This window comes from Puma concolor, chromosome C1 (assembly GCF_028749965.1).
Source record: "Puma concolor isolate L17-30 chromosome C1, mPumCon1.1.hap2, whole genome shotgun sequence".
Classification (NCBI taxonomy): domain Eukaryota; kingdom Metazoa; phylum Chordata; class Mammalia; order Carnivora; family Felidae; genus Puma; species Puma concolor.
In genome coordinates, this window is record NC_141674.1 from 170,138,579 (window position 1) to 170,164,450 (window position 25,872).

The following is a 25,872-nucleotide window of genomic DNA, read 5'->3' on the forward strand; positions in this document are numbered from 1 at the left end:
CTCATGTTTTCTACCATGCTGCCACCAAGTCATTTGGAGTAGGTATCGCATTACAACCCCTGCAGTTGATGCCTTTCTGGGAAAGCAGCTTCCTTGGTCTCTGTTGGCCTCAGGGGTGCTTGGCCACTGCTCTGCAGCCCTCACCAGATGTTTCCAGTCTTATTCAGAACAGTGGTGGGGATGCTTCTTTTTCCATATTCATTTAAAAGTTTTATCTAGGTGCCAGAGCCCATGATCTCAGAGTTTGACTGGAAAATAGAAGCTTTAGCTCTGAATCCAACTTTTCTTCCTTATATGCTGCAAAACCTATCCTTAGAACTGTCTGGCAGAAGGATGCCAGGGCATCGCATTATTTATCATTTTTTTCCCTCTGGTTTTCCCTAGGTCCTCCCAATCTCCAACTCCCACATACTTCCTATTTCCTCCTTTCAGTGAGGAAATACAAAAGCTTGAATGCATTTCAACTTGTCCAAGCAGACCCTCAATTTTGGAAGAGGACTTTAGTCTCTCAAACAGATAAGGGAAGCTATTTTTGAAGTAGCGAGACATGGGAGTAGATTAATATTACTTAGGTTAAGTAACAGACTTCATTTTCATGCTGTTATAATTTGAACGTGTGCCAATGATCACATCAATATCAATGTACCTGCAAACACCATCTTTGCATAACCTCCGTTTTAAAGGTTGGGTCTGCTCTTCATCTACGCTAGTAAATTCTACCTAAATACTCTTTCCTTGTTAGCTTTGGTTTACTGATACCACTACAGTTAAGCTAGTCTATATTCAATTCTTTGCAACCCTTCTCCATGGGAGTGAAAGACCCTGTGTTAGTCTTGCCTTCTGATGTCTTTCCCCATCTTTTCCAAATGTGTCAAAATTCAATTCAGCACTTCTGTCTAGGAATCTTCTCTTGCTTAACGATGTCTTGTTTAGTCAGTGCCGTTATCTTAGTTCATCACTTTCTGAAAGGTTTTTTAGGGACCACTGTTTTCTTGAAAGATATCAATAAGTGTTCTTTCGGAGGTGTAGGGAAAGAAATTCACGGTAAACTAAATTTGGTTCGTTCTGCTCCCTATATCTATCTTTTTTAGTGCACTTGAATGTATTAAATGTTCTAAGAACTTTTTCAGTAAGGAAACTAACTTTGTATCCAATCTTATTAGTATAAGCTCCAATACTTATGTTACATTTGTTATATATTGCAGACGTTAAATTGCAGATTTCTTAAAAGTAAATATCCTTAATTTTTGTCACAGCTCTCCTTAGTACCTGATTCAATACTGTGTATAATTCAGCTAAACTGACATATTACAAGCTAGGCACCATGCTAGGTCCTACAAGTTCAAGGATGAATAATTTTTGTAAAGATTTATGGATAACAAGTAGCTTTCAGTGAACAGTATGTTGCTGGTATTTAGCATTTATTGAATTATGGTTGCCTTGGAGTTTGATTTTCAATTCTAACTGTAACACTTTACATGCTATATCTCTGTCGCCATTTAAGAATCTGTTAATCTTTTTTCCCTTGTTGTTATTATGCAATTATGAAAAGATTTTTAAAGATATTTGGAAACCAAGGTAAAATGACCAAAATGTTACACAGGATTTATAATTTTGTTTTCTGTTTCACTTTGATTATGCAAATGTAGAGTATAAATTTATTTATTCTTCGGAATCTAATATTTTGTTAAATTAGAAATAGAGAATTTCTAACAGAAGGGGCACCTGGGGGGGCGCCTGGGTGGCTCAGTCGGTTAAGTGGCCGACTTCGGCTCAGGTCATGATCTCGCAGTCTGTGAGTTCAAGCCCCACGTCGGGCTCTGTGCTGACAGCTCAGAGCCTGGAGCCTGTTTCAGATTCTGTGTCTCCCTCTTGCTGACCCTCCCCTGTTCATGCTCTGTCTCTCTCTGTCTCAAAAATAAATAAAAACGTTAAAAAAAAAAAAAGAAGGGGCACCTGGGTGGCTCAGGCTCAGTCCGTTAAGCATCTGACTCTTGATTTCAGCTCAGGTGATCTCAAGGTCGTGAGACAGAGCCCCTGGAAGGGCTGTGAGTGGAGCCTGCTGAGGATTCTCTCACTCCCTCTCCCTCTGCCCCTTCCCTGCTTGGATGCGTGCACATGCTCACTCACTCTCTCTCAAAAGAAAACGAAAAAAGAAAAGAAAATTTCTCACAGGAGGAATCAAGGGACGGTAAAATAGCCGGACAAGGCTTTAAAATGGCATTCCTAAAACTCTCATGTTCCCAAAGCAAGAAGCGATAAGATATATACATAATGGCAGGAAGAGGTGAGTGAAATATTTTGTTTCACTGCTGGTAAAAATATGAGGGTGCTATTGTGGTTATTGAAGGAGTTTGGGCTCAGTGGATGACGATGTGCTAATTGATAACTACACAGAAGATTACTAGTTTTTGGACCCAAGAAGGAGACAGAGTTCAAAGGGACCCCCTGTTACTCAAGAATTTGCAGTAGTGTTCTACTGTACGAGTTTATAATCCATTTGCAGTTAAAAGAATTATGGTCAAAACAGAAATAGGTCTTGGTTCATTTTGTAATTCAGTAAACACTGCTAGATCTCTATTTGATGTCATCAGTGTGTGAGGCCCAGTAGTGGTGATGCTGGTTGTGGTGGTGGTTAAAAAGAAATTAATACAGGGGCGCCTGGGTGGCGCAGTCGGTTGAGCGTCCGACTTCAGCCAGGTCACGATCTCGCGGTCCGTGAGTTCGAGCCCCGCGTCAGGCTCTGGGCTGATGGCTCAGAGCCTGGAGCCTGTTTCCGATTCTGTGTCTCCCTCTCTCTGCCCCTCCCCCGTTCATGCTCTGTCTCTCTCTGTCCCAAAAATAAATAAAAAAAAAAAAACGTTGAAAAAAAAAAAAAAAGAAATTAATACATTCTGAAGAGAATATAGTCCTTTGGGAGAGAAGAAAAGCTTGATGACATATGGAAAGCTTGACAATACGATGTGATCGAGTATGTAAAATATGTTGCTACTACGTGATAGAGAAAAACACAACAAAATGTTGAAAAACGTTTTGAGGAGTGGACTGGGTTCACTCTAACTAATTTGGGAGGATGAAGAGCTCCTAGACAAACCATTAAGACCCACAAAAAACCAGACACAAAATAAGTAGTTTGAGGAGGTGTAGGAAAACAAATATTAAGGTTAAAATATTGGCAAGTGAATGCACGTGTTATGTCACAGAGGAAAGGTTGAAGAAGAAACTACTTCTGGAGTCAAATAAGGCTTTTCTCATAAAATATGAACTCTTACCTTTTGCTGAAGCAGAACCACATTCTACAGAATAATAGTGATCTTTGACGTGGTGTCCATGGCAAATCGCAAGATGTGTCAAGATTCTTACCGCCTACCAACTTCTACATGCTTCTACTAATACACCAAGAAGAAAATGATACCACTGAGAAAAAGAAGTAGAATGTGTTTCTTGGAAATTTTAATTCAAATATAGAAACAGAATGGTTTGAGTATATGGGCAGAAATTAAAAAAAAAAAAATTCTTCCTGCTTTTGAAAGTCAAGGGTTTGGAACAGAAAGTTGAACAAGGGAAGTGAAACACTGACTTCACAAATAATGTTGAAGAACATGATTTTTTTGATACCATTGCTTATGATGAAAAACACATGGGTCTGTCAGGAGGAGGAAATGTCTCATTACAGCTTGTGGGTCTGTCAAGATGATCTCAGATTGGAGAAGAGAATTTAAAATTTAAGAGGGTTTTGGCATAAGAAAAGCAAAAGGAGCAAAGATGCCAAGTGTTTCTTAGGAAAAACTATTAGACACTATTATAAGAGCCTCAAATGTCTAATTCCCAAAATATAATTGTTTACCAAAATAAGACAAATATTTCAGAAGAATGCTACCACCTGGCTATCCTCGAGGACTATCCCTGATCACAGTGCCTGCTGCTGCCTACTGCTGCCAGACACAGGTCTGGGTCCCATTGTTCATGGAGGCTAAAATGGGCCTCTCCATGGCCCTTCTGGAGGGTCTTGCTTAGACTTCTGCCCACGTCCTCTGGAACCATGATGAACTTAGTTTCATTTCTTTGTCCTGGGTCTGCCTAATTCCAGAATCTTCCCTTTCTGAAGCAGCCTAAGTTTTGGCAAGTCCAATGCTGAATTGCTCTTATGTTTATGAATCAAACATACTAAGGAGACGTGTTTTATAATAAAAGCTTCAGAGAGGTTCTTTTTTTAAAATTTTTATTTATTTTTGAGAGAGAGAGAGAGAGAGAGAGAGAGAGAGAACAAACGGGAAGAGCAAAGAGATAGGGAGACACAGAATTTGAAGTAGGCTCCGGGATGTCAGCACGGAGCCCACCATGGGGTCGAACTCACAAGCCGCGAGATCATGATCTGAGCCAAAGTCGGACGCTTAACCGACTGAGCCACCCAGGCACCCCCAGGGAGGTTCTTAACTACTAAGATCATACCTCTTATTTTGTGACCTGTGTTAAAATCATGGATATAATTAATTTAAAGCTGAGCCCACTAGGTGTTTCTGTCTTCAAGGATAGTCCCTAATAATCTGCCTATGGCAAATTACTGGGAACAGTCTAAAGCTGTTTTCTGGCCTTTCCTAAGGGGTGAGGAGAGGAGTCCTTGATCTGTGAAGGGATGAGCATAGGACCTGGCCCTGATGGTGGAGGGGGAAGAGGGGAGGAGAATGTGGAGAGAGGAAAGAAGAGGGATACCCCATCCTAGAGTCAACCAAATACCCAATATTTGGGTCTGTCCTTTTAGCCATTACCCAAGCCAAACTCTTCTCTGGTCTGCCACTTAATCTCATTTCCACTCCAAATTAGTTTTCCAAAGGAACTGTTAGTTTACTGAGATCAGACTGTGTGTGTATGTGTGTGTGTGTGTGTGTGTGTGTGTGTATGTATGTTTAAATAAAAGTGGTAAAGGGGTGCCTGGGTGGCTTAGTCAGTTAAGCATCTGACTTCAGCTCAGATCATGATCTCGCAGTTCATGATCTCTGAGTTTGAGCACCGCATCAGGCTCTGTGCTGACAGCTCAGAGCCTGGAGCCTGCTTCAGATTCTGTGTCTCCCTCTCTCTCTGCCCCTCCCCCACTTGCACTCTTTCTCTCTCAAAAATAAATAAAAAATTTAAAAAAATTTAAAATAAATAAAAGTAGTAAATTGGGAGAGATTTGTTAAATACTCTGTAGATTCATAAAGACATTTGTGACACATGTATTCTAACCCACAAGGACAAAGCTAAATTGTATATCTGTATTATAATGTTGCTTAAGTCAAATGTATGTAGGAATAGTTAAATAAAAATATTTTATTAACATTTCAAATAATTTTCAAAGCCAGAGTTTTCTAAATGGCCCAATGTAATAAAATGGGAAGTACTTTAGCCTTCTCATACTTCTCCAGTTAAAAGTAATTTGCAGATATTCAGAAACTAAAATCTTTTAAAGTTTAAATTCTTATCTTCTCTATACAAAGTGGCTATGAAAGATGCCATGAAATTGTGTGTGTGTGTGTGTGTGTGTGTGTGTGTGTGTGTGTGTGTTCTTATAATGTCTTGAGTTAGATTATGCTAATGGCAATATTTCCATTTATTCAATCTAATATTTGGTTTTAGTGTTTACTCTTTCTCTTGCTGAGACAGAGCATCATGGATGAATTTTTTGATTGTTAAAGAAATGTAAAATAATTTTCTTTTCTAGCTTAGATTTCTGATTTCTAGAAATCAAAGGTCTGAACTGTAAGTATTAACTTTAAAGTGGGGGGGCAGGAAAAGGGCTAGGCTTTTAGCTTGAGATGTATACACAAAATATTACTACATCAAATGTATCTGTGAACATATATATCATTCAAAAAAGGTATGTGAAACCTGATTCTCTAATCAAGAGAGAGACCATGTTATCAGAAATGTGGTAAAATAACTCAATTGATAGTTGTATTGTGGTGTCATAGTCACTGCCTAGAGATAAAGTTTAAGACAATACTTCTCAAACTTGAATGGGCATATCAATCAGCAGGGGATCTTATAGAAACGTAAATTCCGCTTTAGTAGAACTGAGTGGGCCTTCATTACTGCATATCTAACAAGCTTTCAGGGAATGCCTCTGCTCTTGGTCCTTGGACCACACTTCCATAATGTGGAGGAGAGATTGGGGTAAATCTCATGATTCCACTCCATTTTTCTCTCTTTTCTCCCAACAGTGGGCTGACCTTCTAATCTACTCAAGCCAGGGTGAATTGATACCAACAGAGTAAGGTGAGGAAGTAGTTTCTTTAACACTTTGCTGCAGATAAGTCAACTAAAAAGAAGGTACCTGTTCTATCATATATTAGCATGCTAAGATCACTCCAGGGCTACAACAAATAAAAAGATTGTTGGTAACATATGTATGACATGAGTTTTTATTTTTTTTAAGTTTTTTTTTTTTTTTTAGTTTTATATGGTTTTGTTAATAGTTAAAGGTAAAAAATTTGGAATTTTCTACCAAACTATGTGTTTATCACTAATATGTTGCTTAGTGATTTGAAAACAAGGACATTTTTTGCTTAGATTGAAAAAAACATACATAGAGTATAAATGATTCAACACCGTTGCAATAATTTCTTTCTGGTTTATCCAATTACATGCATACAGTTCTTCTGATAATTGGATAGCTTATTATTTCCTACACATAAATGTATGAGTTCCTTGATGGCGAAGACTATGCTTCATACCCTCTCAGTGCATTCCAGAAGGTCCGGGGCAATTCTGTGCACCCAGCAGCTTTCGTCACATGCAGTCACTTCTCCTAACTCTGTGTTCTACTGCTCTACCTTGTGAGCAACATGCTGAAGCATAAAGCCTGTCCTGCACTGAAAGCTGCAGTTAGGGTGCACATGTGGTTCCGGTTTTCACTTCCTGAGGATCGTTTGTTTTGAAGTGACTCTTGTCCTGTTTACTTTTGCAGAAAGCCTTGTCTAGCACTTGAAAAGGAGCTTGACAAGAACTGCTGATTGATTCTCTGGGAACAAATTATGTCCCTTTTGGGATTGTAAACATCTGGTAGATTATTGTTAAAATTTTAGGATGGGTTTATTATACTATTCTGTCTTGTGTACATTTGAAAATCTGCATAAGCAAAACCTGAAAAAAAAAAACAGGGACTTGAACAAGGGAAAATACTATTTATAAGATCAGGGTTGTGTAAAAATAGAGAACTTAAGGGATGCCTGGATGGCTCAGTTGGTTGAGCATCCAACTTCTGCTCAGGTCATGATCTCATAGTTCGTGAGTTCGAGCCCTGCGTTAGGCTTTGTGTTGACAGCTTGGAGCCTGGAGCCTGCTGTAGATTCTGTGTCTACCTCTCTCTTTGCCCCTCCCCAGATCATGCTCTCTCTCTTTCTCAAAAATAAATGAACTTTAAAAAAAGAATAGAGAACTTAAAATGGACACAAAGACATGTATATATGTATTCATTAATAAATAAAGACATATGTATGTACTTTGATAGGACTGTAAATTCAAATCTTACAAAAAAAGGTTTATTTGAATAATTATTTATTCCTAGAGATTAAAAAGAGTCAAGGTTTTAGAAGCTTGTTACTCTCTTGAGCTAGTCAAATGGGTTAAAGATGATCAAATGTAAGAGGATATTTTTAAAGGCTATAATGCCTAATGCAAGTCCCCTGTTCATGATCAGGATAGAGAACAAGGCTTCAAGTTTAGTTGTTACATGGGTCTATTGGTTGTCTCAGTAGTTCTCACTTACTGAACTTGAATTGTCATGTCAAATTTTGGTTAATTACAAAGACTACATGAGAATCTGGACTGATGAGTGCAAAGCATACTACTGTTAGTGAAACAACTTGAAGTAAATCACATCTGTCATTCATTCACTTGTTTGAACAACAAACATTAACTACAAGGCATATTTTATACAAGGCACTGTTCTAATAACTACAGGAGAAACAAGATACATTAGGTTTGTTTTGATGATGAGTTAATAAAAGAGTCTTCATGTTAAAAAAACCAAAAAACCTCTAGGTATGTCAGTGCGAGAAATGTTATTTTCTGACCTGAAAATATCTTAGCCCTTTAGGCTTATTTAGATAGACATTAATAAACATAAGCAGGTCAAAACTGTGATTTAGGGGGCACCTGGGTGGCTTAGTCGGTTGAGCATCCACCTTCGGCTCAGGTCATAATCTAGCAATTTGTGAGTTCAAGCCCCACATCAGGCTCGCTGCTGTCAGCTTGTTAACGCAGAGCCCACTTAGGATCCTCTGTACCCCCCCAACCCCCCTGCTTGCACTCTCCTCAAAATAAATATTTAAAAAACCTGTGATTTAACATTTTAGTACCAGCTCACGTTATAACCTGTTGAATAAACAAATAAAGTTATAGACCAGTTTGTAGTATGATTCATATTTTATAAAAATTCATGTGTATATTCATGTACATCGATATGTGTCTATCTAGGTTTGGAAAATTTGGGGCCAGATGTATACCAAACTTGAAGAGTCTAGTCTAGGAGATGGAGTTGGGTGGGTGGAACAGAGAGAAACTTTCACTTCTAAGGTGAACTTTGGGAGATTTTTACTTTTTTTTTCTCTTTAGTATTTTTCAAATTAAGAAATTATAATTTCACTTTTAGGGGTGCCTGGGTGGCACCATGTTGGCTCCTTCAGTTAAGTGTCTGACCCTTGATTCTGTCTCAGGTCATGATCTCGTGATGATTGTGAAATCAAGCCCCATGTCAGGCTCTGCGCTGACAGAGTGGAGCCTGCTTGAGATTCTCTCTCTCTCCCTCTATCTCTGCCCCTCCCCTTCTCACTCACACACACGTTCTCTCAATCTCTCTCTCTCTCTCTAAATGAGTAAACTTAGAAAAAAGTAGTTATAGGGGTGCCTGGGTGGCGCAGTCGGTTAAGCGTCTGGCTTCAGCCAGGTCACGATCTCGCGGTCTGTGAGTTCGAGCCCCGCGTCAGGCTCTGGGCTGATGGCTCAGAGCCTGGAGCCTGTTTCCGATTCTATGTCTCCCTCTCTCTCTACCCCTCCCCCATTCATGCTCTGTCTCTCTCTGTCCCAAAAAAAAAAAAAAAAAAAACGTTGAAAATAAGAAAAAAAAAGAAAAAAGTAGTTATAATTTAAAGTATCTTTTAAAAGATCTAGCCCATGTCTCTGTCTTTAGGTAAATAATAAAATCATGTAGGGGCATTTACCTTTGGTTTTAGATTTTCCTTTTATGTAAGCAAAGCACTACAGTATGGCTACTATTGTTGCTTATATAACAGTATTAGGACAAACATACTCCAGAATTAAAACTGGTTGTGTGAGACTGGAAAGGTCATGGGTAACCTATTTGCTTTTCCTTATATTCCAAATTTTCTGTAATATGACTTTTTGATGTTTTGGTTAATATGAATTAAAGAATAAAACAAAAGTTATGTAAAATACATTGGCTTATATAACATATAATGACACACATGTGTATTTCAAGACCATTAAAAGATTAATTTTACAGTGCATTTCAAGACTATCACAAGAATAGGATTGCAGTTAGGTATGTCTTCTTTCTAAAGTATAAATCAGTGAGACGGCATCTGTAAATTATACCATATGTGAGTAATTAACAAGTTAATGATGGCCAGCTTCAAAGATACTTTTGTTCTTCTAATAAATGTTGCATTCACATTAAAACCATAACACACAAAAGGAGAATATTTCACGAACATTTGCTGAAAGTGTCAGGATATTTTGGTTATTTTTTCGCTAAAAGTCAATCGTATAAGTAGGGTTGTAACATTGTCAGATATCAATGTATTTGTTAGGAAGCCTTCGTTATGCATTTTTCCCTCTTAGTTACCCCAGCAGCTCCACATAATGGAAGAGGCCAAGGACCCTGGTTTTAGATCCAGGTCTACCACATACACACCACAAGGAGCATCGGTTTTAGGTGTCACTTAAGCTTTCTCTGCATCACTCTTTTCATTTGTTTAAAAAAAAAAAGGAAATAAGAGCAAAAAAAATGATTCTTTTTTTTCCTTTGGGGTTCTCAGAGTGAGGGAAAGTTTGGGGGAGAGACAGGAACAGGTACGTAGGGGTTGTCTTCTCTACATCAGCAGGGCTGGTTTCATGGGCATGTGACCAGTGCAGTTGCAAAGGGCTCCATGGTCAGCAGGATCTCCCACTTGATTGAAGCTTCTATGGCCACCATCCTAAGATTCTTAGTCATTTTATCTTAATTGTGTTATCTGTAGGTGAAATTGGATATGACAATGGAGAAGAATTGAGGACCTCCCAGTTGATGCCCTGCCACCCTGAGGTGGTTCTTAGCTGCTGGCTCCTTTGATCCTTGGACCCTTTCTGGCCTCCCAGATCTTCCTCCCTCTGCGGGGTCCTGGGCACAGCTGAGGAGAGGGTCTTGCCCATCCCACAGTATCTAAGAGCTGGGCCTTGGTGCATTGCACACATGGGGACCAGCCTTTTGCCCACTCCTGATCTAAGTAACTAGTATAACCTATCTGTCTTGGGCTGGGGTGTTGAGCTTGTGGGAGGGGAGGATAATGAAGATGCCTGGTTCAGTACCCTTGACCCCAACTGGGGTACTGTGTGTGTGTTCAGCGACTGGCAAGAAGGGACACCTGGCAGCTGATGAGTGTCCACATGTTGTAGATGTGCACACACTCCACACGATGGGTGAGGCCACAGCTCTGTGAGCTGCTGTGCTGACTGGCCTCAGCCCAAGGGAACATTGCATAGCAAAACAAAACAAAACAAAAACAAACAAACAAAAGCACCTGAGACAGAGACCACAAATGAAAGGAAGTCCTTCGATTTTAGTGTCTATAATGACACTCTTTACCTGTTTTATCGAACCAAGGGCCACACATTTTTTATTTTTCACTGGGCCCTGCAATTTATTTAGTCTGTTCTGTGTGTCAAGGTGTGCATTAGGTTGCTGAAAAGATTAGATGTGGTAAGATATGGTAAACATTTCACAAAGGGTCTGAGACATAGTAGACTTTCAATAAGTAGCAGGATTAGGAAGCAAATCGGGGTGTGCTCAAAATATAAAGAGATGAGAAAGGAAACTCTGGAAGGGACAAATAATCCTACCAGAATCACAAGCGAAGAATCCTTCCATTTTGCTTTCCCTCCTCTTTCCCTTTCTTCAGTATCAGTGACTATTTCTAGGGCATGGCTTGCTCCTTTGGAAATAGAGATTTTGTTCTTGAGGACTCATTCCCCAAGCTTTTGATAACGTTATCTGGAAAGTGGTTTGCAATTTAAGAGGCCATTTCTAGAGCGGTGTGAGGAAGGATGATTGGCTGAACACCTCATTTGCGGTGCCTGTCTATCCGTTCACCTGAGTGGTATTTTGATACCAGTTAAAAGGTAGCCCAGGGGATGTTAGAGCTGGAAGGTGTTATAAAACCTTTACCTCAGCCCCTCCATTTCCAGGTTGATTTGTTCTTGTCCTCTGTATGTATTTGAACTTCAAAACGGAGCATGGCAAGAATGGCGTGAACCTGTTAAAGGTTGTAGACTCTCAGCAGGAAGAAAAAAAAATAATTTTAGACTCTGGAAGAGAGAGGAAAATGCCCTGTTTGTTATTGTGTATTTTTTTTTCAACGTTTATTTATTTTTGGGACAGAGAGAGACAGAGCATGAACAGGGGAGGGGCAGAGAGAGAGGGAGACACAGAATCGGAAACAGGCTCCAGGTTCTGAGCCATCAGCCCAGAGCCTGACGCGGGGCTCGAACTCACGGACCGCGAGATCGTGACCTGGCTGAAGTCGGACGCTTAACCGACTGCGCCACCCAGGCGCCCCTGTTATTGTGTATTAAGAACATTAGTTTATCTGAAAGGAGTTTACACAGCTTGTTAAGAAATATTTTCCAAAGAATTAAGTCTCGGTTTTCTCTTATCTCATTTTTACCTTGCCACTAACCCATGAGCAGTAGAACTGCAGGATCTTCTCAAGTATTATGGCCAATAAAATAATTCATGAATGTAATATGTTTGGTCTGGGGAAATCTATTTTTATCTATTACACGGTACGTGGAGTGCCCTGCACTTTCTTCCAAGTAACTTTTGGAAGATATCTGGCAAAATAATTCAATATGACTAGCAGTGATTTCTTGGAGACTGGTATTGTTTTGACATGGAGAGCATTGAAAACATATGGTCTTTCACGTCTCTTGCCTTGTGCTTTCCTTGAAAATGTTTATATTTGCTTGTGGTAAAATGCATTAAGTTTCATAATCCTGAACAACCTTCTGGTACACAGATTCACTTTCAAGCAGTGCAACTGGGGAAACAGAAGTTTTTACAAAAAGATGAGATTTTCTTATGTAGCTGTGCATTTTAGACAACACAGGTGCCAAATTTTATTTTATTTCATTTTTTTCTAATGTTCAAACTCCAAAGCAACTGCTAGGATAAATTATCTTTATGTCTCCTTCTCAATATCTCATATTCTTCCAGAATCAATGTAAGTTTGGCCACATTTGTCAGCCTGAGAGTGATGGCAAAGTCTATGCTCATTTAACCTCTGAGTGTGGTTTCTACACTGTTCATTGACCCTTGTGATTATGACGATAAATGTTTCCTGTGCATATGGGGGGATGAGATGGCTTGATTGAAAGGTTTTTCTTGACACAGGATGACTATAAAAAGTATATTTTCTTCATACATGATGATAAATCTGCTAATGGCTATTTCATTTATGTCAAGAATCAGTAACCTATCTTTCTCTTCAGCATTTGCCATATTTAAATCAAGGAAGTAAAAGGTAGTTCTGGCCATACTCATTAACAATGGAAATTGAAGTGAATTTTGAAGACATCAAAATATACATATTTAGAAAAGAGATTATTTTCAGGTTTTCTGAAATTAAATCTCAGAGATCGCATGCTAGCTGGTCAAGCTTTATATTTTGATTTGTTGTATGCATTATAATTGAATGGACTTTACGCCATCTTTTTTTTTAAGGCATATGCATACATACATTTGCTTTCCTGACCTTACTTTTCAGCTGATGGCAAGTTCAGCCTAAAATGTTGGTTGGTACTAAATTCAGAGTAGTTTTATGATTCTGGTGATAGACTTTATACAAAACTAAAATGCTGAGGCCCATTAAAATGTTGAAAAATACCTTTAGTGTATTTGGTGTTGAAAGTCTGCCACTTTTCTTTTCAAAGCCCCATTATAATATTTATGTATTAAAATCTCCCAGTTATGTTTTAATTCTCAATTTATTAGGATTGTGTCTCTTTGAGAAAACTTCAGCATACCAAAGAAAAATGTGAAGAGATACTCCCTGCCCCAGAACTTATGGCAACACCAATTAAAATATCAGAGTAATGATAATGCCCAAATGCTCATTTTATAATGAATGTGGTTTTCTGAAGCATACAGTTTTCCGGTACTTTGGGCCAATTTTCAAAGAAAAATTATTTAATCTTTATTTGAGGTATTAGTTAAAGGAAAAACAGCTTGACTCTAAGCACTTTGGAATTCATTCAAGACTCAAATTATTAAAAGTGATTCAATCTGTTCACTGTCTTGGGTTTTTCAGAGATTATCCACCTGTAGTAAATTGAAAAACCAGGAAAGACTGTATTGTTAGAGCATTTTCCAGTTGGCCCATTAAGTGCTTCATGGAGATTTCTTGTCTGAAAAAGATGGGCCTGACATGCACTGTTTGTTCTATTTGTTTTGAGAAGATAATAACGGCAAAAACCTCCAATCATCTTAAAGATGTACAGATACTCCCATATGGGCAGCACATGAATTTTCAAGATTAAGGCACTTTGAAGGGGATTGTAGCTTTATGGAAGTTACATGAGCATTGGGATGGGAGAATCAGGCCAATCCTTATTAGTATGATTAAACCATTCTTACATGGAATCTGCCTAGAATAGAAACAAGTCATCCAGAACCTGATGGAAGTGAGGTAATGAATATAATAAGCTACAGAAGCAAGAGAAGTCAGGGTGCTTCCAAAGGGTTTATAGTTTGATTAGTATTAAAATTAGAAGGCTCTGACCCTCTGACACTGAAGGGACTATTTCGTAGCATCAGTATTTTCAGATGCTACTCTAAAAATAATGACATGTACCGTGTGACCCAGGCAAAGAGGCTGAGAGTAACTCTGATTATCCAGTTTTGTTGTGATCATTTTATTCAAAGAAGAGCTTCTAGAACTCGTGAAAAGTACACACCATAAAGTTGTCAGATATACTATAACTCGCTCATAAATTCTTGATATTCTGAACATATCTGAACATACTTACTGTGATCTGTTTGGCATGCGTTGTGATCTCTTTAAGGGGTCCTTGCCCACATTGCGCCGATGAAATGTTTTTTGTGTTTTGAATACGTTTCTGTTTTAGCAGTCAGATCCAGCAAGTGGAACAGATTTCGGAGTCTGATACAGAATGGTTTCAGTTTGGAGTTTTGCAGACTGGGACTGTTTTTATAATGAAAGCCACAAAGAGCAGAGCTTTGCCCTGTGAAAGCATAGTCTAAAATCAGTCAAACTTTGATTCAGGTCAAATATTTCAAAATAAATTCTTCAACCTTAAAATTGTAAAAGTTATTATAAAAATATTGTTGAGAAATATATATTTTTTCTTACTACAAATCACTTTTCAGTATATCAAGATGAACAGAATTCAGTCAGAGAAGAACAATCAGTGTATCTTTTGAGGAAAAATAGTTCTGATGATTTTGTTTTGTATATGTCTGTTCCAGCTGAATCCAGATACGTGTGAGGAAGCTAGAGACTGGGCCCCATAACCCGTGCTGCCCTCACTCTGACAAGGTTTGGTCAAGAACCATAACTGAGCCATTAAATATATAATATTAGATTGAGTTGCCTGGGTGGCTCAGTCGGTTAGGCATCTGACTCTTGGTTTCAGCTCAGTTCATGGTCTCACAGTTCATGAATTTGAGCCCCACATTGGGCTCTGCATGGACAGTGAGGATCCTGCTTGGGATTCTCTCTGTCTCCCTCTCTCTCTGCCCTTCCTGCGCGCGCTCTCTCTCTCTCACACACACACACACACGCACACACACAATAAATAAACAAAATATGTAATATTAGATTATATATCCTAATTTGAGGCACTTTTGAGTGCCTTGAAACTTTGCACTACTGCCTCTTGCTTGAATAAGGGAATTTGGCAAGCAGAGCAGAGTCCAGGTAGATATTGGCCTCTGTTGAGGAACTAATAGGAGGCTAAGGGTCTAACTGAACTATGTGCAAAGAGAAGCTAAGAGAGGTCCCTTGTGATTCTCTTGGTTAGAAATTCTTTGAAACATATCTTGTTTTTGGGAAGTGATCTGTGGGCTATCCTATTCCAACTATTCACTTGGAAAATTGCCTTCGTCTAATGGCTCCATTTTATAGTCATTCTGGAACCTAGTACTGAAGGAAATTAACAAAAATCAATGTTTTCTGTGAAGCAGATGAAGCTCTTTTATGCATCCCAAACATACAATTTAGAGATGTGTAAAAAAAAAAAAAGAATGGAAAACTAACACAGTATATACTGGAGAACCTATTTCTATAGAGTGTCATGAATTGTCAGAGCTGGAAGGTCTCAAAACTAGAGGTCATTCAGTTTAACCCCTTCACCTTCACCACTATTTGTATACCCTTGACCCAGGACATCTCCCGATTTCCCAAATTAACAAGTGAATGTTTGTGCCACTTACCACATTTTAACCACCTTTCCAACTTCTAATGAAATTTTCTCTCTTGCTAAGTAAACAACATTTATTCTGGCTGGAGTATAGGTGAAGACTGCTCTTCGACTGCTTGAACTTGCTTCTATATGAAATGTTCGTATTAACCCAAGACACTAAGTCACTGCTGAATCGAACATTCCAGTCTTACAGACAGCCTTTCATCACAGCCTACTTTCATCGGCTCCTTTCCTTCTATTGCCAGCTCTAGGGTTAAAGATCTTGGGGAAGAGAAGTTGGAAATGGTTTGTTTGTTATTTTACTTATTTATCTGCCAAGAGAGACATGTTGAGATAAAATGTGACACTTCACTAGGTCTATTCACTGGCCAGTTTTCTCTTTTGTCTGAGTATTACTGCCTTTTGTGAGAGGTTAAAAATGAAAAGGTTAAATTTACTAATTCAGGAGTCTACTGTATCTGTAACTTAGGCTAAGATCTTTTGACAAAATCCTTTTAATTTCTAGCAGTACTATTCAATCCATCATCTCCCCTCTCTGTCACCATTCCTGTCTATCGAGGAAGGATGTGACATGAGGCCAGTAGATACTTCTGGAGATAAGTCTTCCAGTCATACACGTACAAACAGATTAACAATCAAAAAGGAGAGACCACCTGGAAGTTTAAGAGCAGGTATATTGTTTCCCTGAGACTTCTGGTCCCTAACTCTGCACCCAGGGACTGTCAAGCTATGTTGAATCCCAAATCACCAAAAGCTTGGCTTAGTTATCACTGCATTTCTAGTTGTTTTTTTTTCTTTTTTTAGTGACATCCATATCACGTGTTCTCTTTCTACAGTCTTTTCTTTAGCTTCTTCTTCCATTCTCATAGCTCCCATTCTCAGCTCAAATACTTAACAATTTTTTAAGTTAATTTACTTATCTTAGAGAGAGAGAGAGAGAGAGAGAGAGAGAGCGCACGCACATGCAAGCAGGGGAGGGGCAGAGAGAGAGGGAGAGAGAATCCCAAGCAGGCGCCATGGTAAGGGTGGAGCCTGATGTGGGGCTAGATCTTATAACTGTGGGATCATGGCTTGAGCCAAAACTAAGAGTTGGTCACGCAACAGACTGAGTCACCCAGGTGCCCCAACAACTTTTTTTTTTAATTAAGCAGCCATTGTACATTACACATTTTCTTGTTAAGCTTCTCAGGGAAAGTTGGGTCTCATGTTACCCTCATTTTATAGATGCGGGGTCTGAGCTCTATCTAATTCCAAAGCCCATGCTTTTAACTGCTCTGCTGTATTGACTTTTAGAAAAGGCTCCACCTCTTTATGAATTTTTGTACCAGAATGTTCAGCAGGCAGCACAAACTCACCATGCCTCAAAGCAAGTGATAGTTTCCCCTGGCAAAAAATAGCAGCCACTCTAGACTTAACTGTATTTTACTTAATTCACTTCTATTTCTGTTATTGGAACCACCATTCTACTGTGGTCTCAGATCTCACTGTCATTTTCTTTCTTCTTTCTTTCTTTCTTTCTTTCTTTCTTTCTTTCTTTCTTTCTTTCTCTCTCTCTCTCTCTCTCTCTCTCTCTCTCTCTCTTTCTTTCTTTCTTTCTTTCTTTTGGAGAGTGTGTGTGCAGGGGAGGGGGGAGGGGCAGAGGGAGAGGAAGAAAGAGAATCTTAAGTAGGCTCCATGCTCAGCATGAAGCCCAATGTGGGGCTCCATCCCACAACCCTGGGATCATGACCCGAGCTGAAATCAAGAGCTGGGTGCTCAACCAACTGAACCAACCAGGCGCCCCAAGTGTCATTTGAATTGCTTGCACCTTCTTCATCTTTTCTTCCAATTCAGTGGTTGCTTGCTCCTATCTTTGCAGTATCTCTGATGTGTGTCTTTTTTCCCCACTCATGCTGCCAAAGTCCAACCCTCTTTACTCTTAGCTGACTGAAGAATTGGCCTCTCATTGTTTTTTCCACCTCGATTTTCCCTCTGCCATTAATTCATTTTCCTTTTCTAGATTACGCTTCGTAAGGCACAGGCCATTCAGCCACTTAAATTCTCCAAATATTTCAAAGTTTTGCTGGCTACCAAATGAAGAATAAATGCTTCCAGCTGATGTTCAATGTCTCCCTTTATGTTGGAGGTAAAAACAACTCAAATACCCTACAGGCATCAGACATATGGGAAGCAAGGTTTAAGAAAAACTTGTGTCTTTACTACAAATGACAACAAGAATAAGGCAGCCTAGTCATAATAATAAATGGTAACTGACATTTGCAGAGGTGATAGGAAGTGATAGAACTGTGGCCATCAACAGACTTTGGGCCCTGTTCAGAGGTCTGCTTCTCATCTCTCCTAATTACTGATATGTGGAAATACAGGCCTAGCATTGCTGCCAGAACTTTAGATTTTTTCAAGAGAAGCCAAACATTTAGAGTTTTATGTGTAACTTCCCATTATTTAAATACTGGTAGCTCATTCAAACAAAACTCTCTCTCTTTTCAGTTAAAAAAGAAAAGTAAATATTGACCAGGTCAAACAAGTCATTAGATAGCTAAATTCAGCTTATGGTCTGAAAGTGTGTTCCTTCTATATGTAGTATATTTTTCTCCCCTATATAGACTTTAAGTTCTATGCCCTGCCTTTTTCCCAGTGTGACCTCCATGGTCTCACCTCTTAGCCTTTGTTCTTGTAGTTCTTATTCCCAGGAACGTCTTCTTGACATCCAGTCTATTGAAATCTTACCTATCATGGTAGTCCACCTCAAATTATATGTCCCCCCAAACTCTTCCTCATCCTCTCGGCCAGCCTCCTTACTTTCTTTTAAACTTTCAGTCCTCTCTTCTGTGGCCCATTCCTTAACTTTCCCTTGTACATTAGCTGTTTACACTTATATACTCTTACTTGACTAGAAGATGCATGAGGTCAGACTGTCTCTGGACTCGCACAGTCTTTGTCAATAGCACCTAAATATAGCTGAAGCTTGGTCTGATTTGCATTTGCCAAGAGAGGGAGGAAAGAGTGTCTGTGTTTGGGTATTTTCATTTCATTCAGAACTTACAGTCCATCTACTTCTTAACAAAAGAAGGTGGGGCCATCCAACCCTCTTCTTTCTCTCACTGCCCAGATACTACATCCACAATGTCTGCAAAAACTCACTTTTGTGGCTCAGATTGTGACCTGGAATCTGCTTATTTCAAGGAGGAAAAGCATCACTGTACAGGAAGATCTGGGAGATGTAAAGTTGATCCTAGCCAGGATCACGCTCTTGGAAAGTTGATCCTAGCCAGGGTGATGCTCCTGGAAAGTTGATCCTAGCCAGGGTGATGCTCCTGGAAAGTTGATCCTAGCCAGGGTGATTCTCCCATTCCTTTCTCAGTAAAAAGGCAAAGGCAACGGATTTGCTCATTCTTGTTCTCACCTAGAACTTTTTATTTCCTCTTTCAGACACTATATAGTAGCACTCACTCTTCAGAATTAGTGTTCTGAACCTGAACTTTCTCTGCTATTCCACCTCGAGTTCTGGACTGCTTCTGATCAGATAACAGGCAATCAGGCAAGCTGCCACATAGCAAATAAACGACCACAGAGTACACTGGGAACTTAGTCATGCATATTTAAAAGCACTCAGCCTGAGCACAATTTTTATTGATGAATGATAAATGCTTTGGCATGCCCTAGCACCATATTGCAGTTTAAAAATAAGCCTACCATTTTGAACCCTTACTTCTCAGATGTAGACAAGCCTGTGTAGAAAGCAGTAGTCCTTTACAATGCTGATGCTTAGGACTATCATAATTCTCGTACCACAGACTATAAACAGTTTGGGAGTTTTAGTCTACTTTAAGAAACTTTACTCGAGCCTGGACATGCCCTAAACTATATTCTAGTGAGCAGAGTTGTAGTTGTGTTTATATCTAGCATAATAAGCATCAAGACACTATTAAAAATATGGAGTGTTATAATAATCACTAAAGGATTCAAGGACACCTCAAAGAAAAATGCCCATTTCCCCGCTACCTTACATATAATCACTAATTTGATTTCTTGTTTCCTTCTAGTATTTTTCCAAATCTGCAGACACCTTTTACCTAGTGGTAAGCATACTTGGTAAAAGTTTTGCTGAACTGCTATTATGTTTCATGTTAAATATTTCCTCACCTAACAAAAATGATCCTGGTATATTCCAGTGGATTTTTGCCTCTTTTAATGAAATTAAAAGCTTAAATAGCACAAAATCACAAATCAACAATAATTTCGCCAACCACAGACACAGGCTCTCACTTCAATCATTTATTATTTGCTGATGCTGGAAACACAATCCTGATACGAGTTTGCAAAATAGAGATTCACACAGGAACTAAAGTACTATGAGATGGAAACTGGCCAGTATTCATCTTTACATGGGCTTAACCTGCATTTATGAAAAATTTGCTCTGTTAAGAGCTGTTGCCTTATTAACCAGGTCTGAGTCACCTGGGATTCAGGAGGTTTCTGGAGGGCATCCTGGGAGTTCTCTGAAGTGGACAGTCTGATAGCACCATCCTCCCAGCTTGGTAACTTTCAGTATATTGCACGGTATTGCAGCTTTGTGCATTCAATTAAGGAGGTTTATGGATTGTATTTTTAATTAAAAAAAAATCAACCCTGACCAAATGGACAAGTGGCTTAAAAAACAGTTCAGGCAAGAAGCAGAGGGTTGAAGATAATATTGATAATACAGACGAAGCATATTTTAATGTAAAAGTTTCTTTGCCTAATTAATGGAGGATAGGGAGAAACAAGAATCAAGATTTATTTTGATATATTATTAAACAGTGCTTTTCATTCCCAGTAATTCCTTCCTACACTGTTTTTAAAGGCGACCCTACCCCCTTGAACATCAGTATAAAGTGGTGTAGAGCAGAATGTCTGGGCCGTGGCCAGGAGCAGTGAGGCTGGGAGCGGCAGACCTAGGGGCCCCAAAGTCCCTGTGGATGGCATGACCCTAGCAGCCGCACTAGGGTCTCAGAAACTGACACTGGAGAAGATGTGTGTTGAGGGGACCCAGTGGAGTCAACATGGGTGGAGGTTAGCTGGAGGTGAGATGGAACCTCATCACTGCCAACTCCTCTCTGCTGCTTTGGTATTTTATCGTTCTCCCCGCCCCCAGCCCTAGTGAATTGAGAACAAAGGGAAGATGTAAGAGAAACTTCAGCCACCTTTTGCAATTGGGGCCTTAAAAGAGAAGTTGCAGTCATTTACACAGAGTTTGTAGTTTGTAGTCTGAAAATGATACCAAGTCCATTATGCAGAGCTCATTTCCAGTTGGCTTTTGTTTATCTTCCTGTTTTTAGATTGGCGATTCCCAAGCTTGTGGACACATTAGTATCCCTTGGGGGACTTAACAATTTGCCAATGCCTGTGTTCCATCCTCAGAGCTTATCATTTAGGTCAATCTGGAGGGTGACCCTGGCTTTTGCAATTTTAAAAAGGTCCTAGGAGATAGGGCACCTTGGTGTGTCTCAGTCACTTGAGCCTCTGACTTCAGCTCAGGTCACGATCTTGAGGTTCGTGAGTTCAAGCCCCACATCGGGCTCTGTGCTGACAGCTGCTGTCAGCGTGGAGCCTGCTTCAGATCCTCTGTCCTCCTCTTTCTGCCCCACCCCCAGACCCCGCTAGCTCACACAGTCTCTCTCTCTCTCTCTCAAATAAATAAATAGATAAATAAATAAACAATCCTAGGTGATCCTAATGTGCAGACATTGGTTTACTCTTACACAAGAACACTTGGATTTGAGACTATGTTTGTGGGTTCCTTTCTTCTTTCTTTCTTTTTCTTTTTTTTTTTTTTGGAGAGAAAGAGAGGGAGATGCCGAGGGGGAGAAAGAGAGAGACACAGAGAGAATCAATCCTATGTGGGGCTCCATCTCATGTCCATGAGATCATGACCTGAACCCAAATCAAGAGTCAGATGCTAAACCGACTGAGGCACCCAGGCACCCAGGCACCCCTGTGTTTGTGGACTGTTAAAGTTCAGACTGCTGCAAGCATTATAGCTCCCGGTGCTTCTGTCACAGCCCACGTGTCTCCGAAGTCTGCATCTCCCTTCTCTGGGCTGCAGCGCCCCCCCCCCCACCACCTGGATGGTAAGCTGCAGGGCGCAGGGGGGGGGGGGGGGCTTGCTGTTTTTGCTCAGCCGGTGTTGCTAGCAACCGGCACAGCATGTGGCACGTGGAAGACACAGAATAAATATTTATTGCACAAATGAAGGAATGCCACACAGGTCTTTCCCCCCTTCTTGCTCATTATATCCCCACTCCCAACTCCTCTTGAACTAGAAAGCTCTCTGGCTAAGCACAGATGACTCGTGAAGCGTGGCCGCGGAAGCGACCATGTGAGGAAACAGATGCACATGTGCTCCTCAGCTGAACTTTTTGACATCACCAATTTGGAGATTTTGATCAAACGCCAAGTCTGTTGTCATAGTCTTAAAGTTCTGAGAAAAGTGCTGCCTTTTCATTTCTGGAATTAGTCAAGATTATTCTATGTAGAGTAAATAATTAGGTGTTTATGAACGGGTTTTGTTAGGTTGGCTGGAATTCAGGGTTTTATGTTCTTATCTTCAGTATATTGATCTGCCTACGATATTTTATTACATTTAGGACACCTCGAAATTATGTATTCTTTGTTCTGTTGCCAGGAGTTCAGTTGATCACAGTAGTGAATTTTAATTTTAAACTTTAAATGACCAAGTATAAAACATAATGTGTCTAAAGCTGTGCTTTTCTGTAACATCTTATTCTGAATGTAGGGAGTAATAATTAGAAGATTAATGAGTTTCAAAAGCTCTTTCTCCTTGAGTCTTTTTAAAACCATTTTGTGCCATACATTTTTCTCTCCGATTGTACCTACAGATGGGTATTAAGGAGGGCACTTTTCGTAATGAGCCCTGGTTGTTCTATGTTAAGTGATAGATCACTAAATTTTATACCAGAAACTAATGTTATACTCTATGTTAACTAACTGGAATTTAAACCAAAACGTGTGTGTGTGGGGGGGGAGAAAATATAAACCTGTATCTTAAATGGTTATTTATTTATTTTGACAGAGAGAGAGAGAGAGAGAGCCAGGGAGGGGCAGAGAGGGAGACTGAGAATCCCAAGCAGGCTGGCTCTACACTGTCACCACAGAACCAATCATGGGGCTCAGTCTCACGAACCATAAAATCACAACCTGAGCTGAGATCAAGGGCCGGTTGCTTCACTGACCAAGCCACGCAGGTACCCCCCACGTTCATATTTTCAAATTTGACAATGGACGTTATTCACCTCCACCTGATCTGTGCTTCTCACTGGGAACACGGAACACATGGCAGCCGCAGCACCCAAAGATCTGCCAAATAAATGTGACTGGCAAGAAAAATTAAGAAAAACAAATAGACTTTTCTAGATTATTTTTAGTCTGTTTGCTTGTTCTGTCTTATTCTATGCTACCCAAACAGTTTTGAAGTCATCACCCTGCTCTCCACACCCTGCCAAGCAGTGATCACCATAGTAGATACTGTAAAATGTCAAAGCACATGTTTTCCTATTCTGTAAAACTCTAACTTTTGACATTGGTTACAAAAAGGCAAAGTAATGACATGTGGAGTGACCCTCATAAGATAATCAGTATGACAAAAAAATGCTTGGAATTGAGTTAGTCATACTTTTTGCTCCAGGATATACCATCATCATTTGAATAAGCATGACCTTCTTTTGTTTGTTTTATAATGTAAAGATGCCCATGAGCCTACAACTTAAGCCCAAAACCGGAATATTATGTTTATCTTAAATTAATCTGTACACTCTTTTCCGACCCTCGTCGCTTGTCTCAGAGGAAACCGATATCCCATATTTATTTATTATCCCTTTTATTTATTTTTAAAATTTATTTATTTTTGAGAGTGAGAGAGAGCACGCACACATGCACTCATAAGCGGGGTAAGGGAAGAGAGAAGGAGAGAGAGAATCCCAAGTAGGGTTTGCCCTGTCAGCACAGAGCCCAACGTACGGCTTGATCTCAGTAACCATGAGATCATGACCTGAGCCAAAATCAAGAGCCAGACGCTTCACCACCCAGGCACCCCAACTTATCCCCTTTAACAAATAGTTTCATCATAAATACATAAGCATGAAGATCTGCATATATCTATACAACGCATTGTTTGATTCTGTTTACTTTTGCTTCTTTTCAACATGTATGTAACTAGGATTCATCCATGTTGTCATATTTGTAATTCATTCACTTTTAAATTGGTCTCTAACAAACATACACCACATAAACATGCACCACAATGAGCCCATTTTCCTGCAAATGGACATTTGGCATCTTCAAAGCTTTTGCCACCCTGAAGTGCGGTGTAGGAGCTCTCTCGTGTTGGTGCCTGGTCCACACACGCAAACATTTACCCTGCATGTGCGCCTTGGAAGTCACTTGCTGGCCTTGGGGATACAAATGTTCAAATCTACAAGACCTACAAGTTTACAAGTTGTTTTCATAAGACTGCTGAGATAGTTTCATTTTCTAACACTTGGTGTTGCCAGGCTTCTTTTTTTTTTTAATGTTTATTTATTTTTGAGAGAGAGGGAGACAGATGAGAGGTAGAGGGGCAGAGAGAGAGGGAGACACAGAATCCGAAGCAGGCTCCAGGCTCTGAGCTGTCAGTACAGAGCTGGATGTGGGACTTGAACTCACGAACCATGAGTTCATGACCTGAGCTGAAGTGGGACACTTAACCGACTGAGCCACCCAGGCGCCCCAAGTATTGTCAGACTTCTTAATTTTGGCTGCATATTTTGAAAGATGATGTTGCATTGTGGTCTAATATACATTGTCAAGGTGTTTCATGACAGTGACCAACTTCATCTGTTTGTTGGCCAAATGTGTTTTTTGTATATGATATACTTATTCCTGACTTTCCCCTGTTTTTTCTATTTTTTTTCTTGTTGATATGTATGCCTTTTATATATTCTTGATACTATCACCTTCAGTTATATGTGTTACAAGCACCTTCTCCCATTTTGTGGCTAGTTTTATCACTTTCTTAAAATGTTGTTTAATTTTAATATGGTCAAATGTGTCTGTATCTTTATTAATTAAGCCACTTTACACACACATATCCACACACATATGAAAAGGTGATATTTGATATATATACACACATATAATATAAATATATACATATATATAAGTGTGTGTATATATTTCCAAATATTATTTTCATGATTCTAAATCTCATGATTATAAAACAAATTTATGGAATAGGGAATACCACACTTTTATATACATTGATTGCAAGCTATTTTCTGAATTGAGAGTTATTGAAAGAAAAATACATCTTTGTATTGAATAGCATACTCTACATTACTTATATACAAAAACTCCAATTTAAAAAAATCAACCCACACACACACACACACACACACACACACACACACACACACACACACTGGAATATTACTCAGCTACAAAGAAGAATAAAATCTTGCCATTTGCAATGATGTAGATGGAGTCAGAGAGTACTATGCTAAGTGAAAAAAGTCAAAGACAAATACCATATGATCTCACTCATAAATGGAATTTAAGAAGCAAAATAAATGAACATAGTGGGGAAAAAAAGGCAAAGCATAAAACAGACTCTTAACTATGGAGAACACACCGAGTGTTGTTGGAGGGAGGTGGGTGGGGGATGGGCTAAATGGGTGATGGGTATTAAGGAGGGCACCTCATATGATGAGCACTGAGGGTTGTATGTAAGTGATGAATCACAGAAACTAACATTACATGTTAACCAACTATTTTTAAATAACTTGAAAAAAAAAGAATCAACTAACATATTTTTTTTATTTACCTCTGGCCAAAAAATTACACATTATATACCATGGGAATGTGTATTCTTTCTAGAAACCAAATCTGATATTTATTTCACATTTACAGGCAGATAACCCATGATGACTCCAAAATGTAAGAAACCACCACAAAATAGTTCTTGATTCATAAAAAAAAAATGCCACGACAGAAAATCGTAACTATTATTTAGTACTTGCCAAGTACAAGACACTATTCTGAGCACCTCAAAGGCATTAATATAGTTCTCATAAGCCTCCTATGAGGGAGGTAACACTGTTACCACTTACACATGATAAAACGGACATCAAGAAACTTGCTCCA

The 25,872-nt window shown here is 39.4% G+C and overlaps 1 protein-coding gene across 1 annotated transcript in view; it reads left to right on the forward strand.

Annotated features, from left to right (window-relative positions):
• The window catches only part of LOC147578572 (uncharacterized), a 348,192-nt gene that overhangs the window by 56,128 nt on the left and 266,192 nt on the right, over positions 1 to 25,872 (forward strand). Inside the window, exon 2 of the mRNA XM_086719081.1 lies at positions 6,201 to 6,255. The gene's annotated coding sequence lies outside the window, so the exon portion shown is untranslated. The remainder of the gene's footprint in view (positions 1 to 6,200; positions 6,256 to 25,872) is intronic.